A 4,803-nucleotide genomic window follows, 5' to 3' on the forward strand; every position below is an offset into this window, starting at 1 on the left:
GGAGGAGGGATGAGAGGGAGAGAGAATCTGGGACTCAAAATTTAAAAAGAAAAGAATATTTAAAATAAATAAAATTTTCTAAAAATTAAATGAATAAAATGGAATTGAATCATGCCAGTGAATATTTGATAGCATCCCCATATATCAGGCTCAGTTCTGGGAAAAGTTTTTAAGTAGGTAAATGAGAAGTTTGGTTTTGATAACTAATTATTGGAAAGAGTGCTGGATTCAAAGTCAGAGGACATAGGCTCTGCCATTTACTCAATATGTGAATTTCACTTAATTTCCTTGAGCCCAAGTTTCCTCATCTTTAAATTGTGCAGGTTGGATTAGGTTACCTCTCTAAGGTTCCTTCCAGCTCTAACTCCATGTATGATTCTTTTTTGGGGGGCGGGGGCATGAGGGTTAAGTGACTTGCCCAGGGTCACACAGCTAGTAAGTGTCAAGTGTCTGAGGCCGGATTTGAACTCAGGTCCTCCTGAATCCAGGGCCAGTGCACTGCACCACCTAGCTGCCTCCTCAACCTTTTTTTTAAAGCCAAAGAGGGGTCTCCTCCAGAAAGGTAAGAATGATGTCCAAATAAAACTCATGGAATACTCCAACTTTTAATAGCAGGGAATATTTCTCAGCTTTTAGGTCTCAGAATCCTCCTTCATTATCACCTTAGGATCACATTTATAGAGGGGACAATTAATATTAATAACATCTCACATTTAGCTTAATAATAGTCTAAATTTCAAGGTACTTTCTTCACAATGACTCTGTGAGCTAGGTAGTACAAGTAGTATTCCCATTACATAGATGAGGATATTAAGGCTCTGGGAGGTCATATGATTTGCCTACTGTTATGTTGTCATGAAGGGACCTACAATCAGGTTTTCTAATTCTAAACTCTTTTCACTCTATTATCCAACTTAGATTTAATTTCACATACATTTGAAAGGGAAACAAGCTACTTTTTACATTTTTCTGATTCTGTTTTCTGAGACAACTGCGAGACATAGTATATAGAGAGTTATACTTAGGCTGAGGAAGACAAGTTCATCTTGCCTCAGACATTTTAGCCATGTGATCCTGAGCAAGTCATTTCACTTCTCTGTCCCTTGGTTTCCCTATCTGTAAAATGGGGGTAATAACACCTAGGTCACAGTGTTGTTGACTATTGTGAGGACCAAAGGATTGTAACAATTGGAATGACGCCACCTGCTGGAGAGCTACTGTAGGAAAGCTCCACCATGAGGAGAAGGTGTCTGAGGGCAAGCCATACTGCTTTCTTTGGCATCAGGAAGTGACGTTTGCTCATGGGTACTGTCAATTAAGGCTACCAGCCAATTAGCTTGGAGATGTATGTGTGAGTAGATAGGATGTTCCCAGCTTCATAGGAGGCGTTGGGTCCTTTTTGTTCCTGATTTTGCCATGATGGGTCGTATGATGGGGTCTCTTAGAAATAGTTAGATTTTTACCTTTCTCTCTGATCCTAATGCTCTTTTTTTTTTTTATGTATAAGGTATTTTATTTTTTCCGTTACATGTAAAGATAGTTCTCAACTTTTGTTTATACATGCTTTACAATTTCAGATTTTTCTCCCTCCCTCCCCTCCCTCCCCTCTCCCCTAGACAGCAGGTAATCTGATATAGGTTATATCTATATATCTCTATACATATACATATATATATATATACACACACATATATATATATACACATAATAACATTAATCCTATTTCTGCATTAATCCTGTTACAAGAGAAAAAATCTGAGCAGTGATGCAAAACCTCAAAATAGAAAAAAAAAACAACAGCACCCAAAACAAAAGAAATAATATGGTTCAATCAGCATCTATACTCCACAGTTCTTTCTTTCTTTTTCTTTCTTGGATTTGGAGATCCTCTTCTATCATGAGTTCCCTGGAACTCTTCTGTACCATTGCATTGGTGAGAAGAATATAGTCCATCACAGTAGGTCAACACTCAATGTTGATGATACTGTGTACAATGTTCTTCTGGTTCTGCTCATCTCACTCATCATCAGGTCACGTAAGACCCTCCAGGTTTCTCTGAACTCTTCCTGCTCATCATTTCTTACAGCACAATAGTATTCCATTGTATTCATATACCACAACTTGTCCAGCCATTCCCCAATTGATGGGCACCCCCTCAACTTCCAATTCCTTGCTACCACGTAAAGAGCAGCTATAAATATTTTTGTACACGTGGGTCCCTTTCCCCCTTCCATGATTTCTTTAGGCAATAGACCTAAAAGTGGGATTGCTGGGTCAAAGGGTATGCACAGCTTTATCGCCCTTTGGGCATAATTCCAAATTGCTCTCCAGAATGGTTGGATCAGCTCACAGCTCCACCAACAATGCATGATCCTAATGCTCTTTAATAAATACTTAAGCACTTAAATACTCTTGCTAAAGCTTCTAATTTAATGGCGACCACTCATTAGATATTTTAGACAGTATAGCTAGAATTTTAGCCCCTTATAGGATACAAACACACATTTATATGCACACACACACACATATTTTGGACCATAAACTGCTATGTAAATGTTAGGTGTTATTATTATTGTTCTGTATGGAAAAAGACTGCAGTTATGATGAGGACAAGCTAAGAGTTTTTTCCTTCCCTGAAAATTTAGCCTGAGGAAGAGAAAACTTAAAGGAAGACATGTGATTGTCTTCAAACATTTGAAGCATTGTTATTTTGAAGAGAGACTGAATTTGTTCTGCTTGGCCCCAGAAAGCAGAACTAAGAACAATTGGTAGAAATTGCAGAGAATCAAAATTCAGCTTTATGCAGAGGAAAACTCCTCAACAATCAGAGCTGTCCAAAAGGTAGAATAGAGAATGGAGAATGGAGAAGATAATGGATTCTTTTTAACTTGAAATCATCAGTAGAATTCTGGATGACTCTTCATTGAGTGTGTTAAGGGGATTTCAATCTAGTTATGGTTGGACTAGATGGCCTCTGAATTACCTCCAAATTTTGAGATTCTCTGTCTTTCTTAGGGCAGCTGGGTGGCACAGTGGACTGACTTGAGTTCAAATCTGACCTGAGATACTTACCAGCCATGTGGACCTGGGCAAGTCACTTAACCCTGCTTGCCTCAGTTTCCTCATCTGTCAAATGAGTTGGAGAAAGAAATGGAAAAACACTCCACTATCTTTTCCAAGAAAACTTTAAATGGGATCACAAAGAGTTGGACATAACTGAACATTGACGGCAGCTATCACCCCTAAGATCAATTATAAACTGACATTTAAAGTTCTTCACAAGGGGGCAGCTATGTGGTGCAGTGGATAGAGCACTGGCCCTGGAGTCAGGAGGACCTGAGTTCAAATCTGGCCTCAGACACTTAATACTTACTAGCTGTGTGACCTTGGGCAAGTCACTTAACCCTCATTGCCCAATCAAAAACCAAAACCAAACAAACAAAAAAGAGTTCTTTACAACTAGTTTTATTATTTTCCTAGCTTCTTATACATTATTCCTTTCAAGTATTTGGCAGTCTGGTTATACTGGCTACTTGCTCTTTCTCACACATGATGCTCCATTTCCCATCTCCATGCTTTTATACCAACTGTCTGTAAATAGCCTTTTCGTGTGTGTGTGTGTGTGTGTGGGGGGGGAAATGAGGGTTAGGTGACTTGTCCAGGGTCACACAGCTAATAAGTGTCAAGTGTCTGAGGCCAGATTTGAACTCAGTTCCTCCTGAGTACAGGATTGATGTTTTATCCACTGCACCATCTAGCTGCCCTCTGTCTTTCATTCTGGAAATGTTCTCCCTCCTCATCTGCACCTCTAATCCTTGGCTTCCTTCAAAACACAGTTCAAATGCTATATTAAGAGGCTGGGTCTGCCTGGAACCCAGATATCCTGACTCCCCATACAGTGTGTGGGCTACTTGTGGCAAAACAAAATAGAATGACAGATTTGAACAAACATAAATCTTTGCCCTCCTAAATCACCCCTACCCCCAACTCCCATCATCCCTGCCTAAATCATTATGTATTTAGTGGCAATTCTAGTTTGGGTGGAGATGGAAGAATTTAAATTAATTGAAAATATGTTATTATTGTTCTATGCTAATGTTGAGAAGGAGTAGCAGTCCCATAAGAGAGCCTGAAAATACACACAAGAGGTGGAAGTGCCTCGGGAATTTTAGTGGGATTTGGGGAACTGAGCTGTGGAGGAATTTTCATTTATTCGGCAGGAGAGGAGAACCAAGAGGAAGCTGTTTGAAAGTGAGGGATCTAGTGTGATGAGTCCACAAATAAAGTATTCAAAGCCAGCACAAGGGGAAATAGAGAATGAGATGGTAAACTGGGGCGTATCTAGATGTGCCAGTTGAGATCGAAGGATCAGTTCAGGGAAACTCTATAGCTGAGTTGGTTTCTGACCCAATATTGATCAGGAGACAATGATCTTCAAGCAACTTGGAGAGTAGAGTAAATTCAAACAGAAGGTAAGAGGATTGACCTGGGCCACAGTCTGAAAAGGACTTTGCTTCCCTAAAGACTAAAAACCCTGTTAAAGAGAGTTGCTTGGGGGCAGCTAGGTGCTGGGGGGGCATCTAGGTGGTACAGTAGCCAAAACACCGGCCCTGGATTCAGGAGGACCTGAGTTCAAATCCAGCCTCAGACACTTGACACTTACTAGCTGGGTGACCCTGGGCAACTCATTTATCTCTCAAAAAAAGAGTTGCTTGACCTCAGACTAGAGACAAAATAAAGCAGCAATTAGAAGGTATGAGTTTCTGTGTATGTGTAAAAACAGGGTCCTGAAAGAGACTGTTT

This window comes from Dromiciops gliroides, chromosome 1 (assembly GCF_019393635.1).
Source record: "Dromiciops gliroides isolate mDroGli1 chromosome 1, mDroGli1.pri, whole genome shotgun sequence".
Lineage (NCBI taxonomy): Eukaryota > Metazoa > Chordata > Mammalia > Microbiotheria > Microbiotheriidae > Dromiciops > Dromiciops gliroides.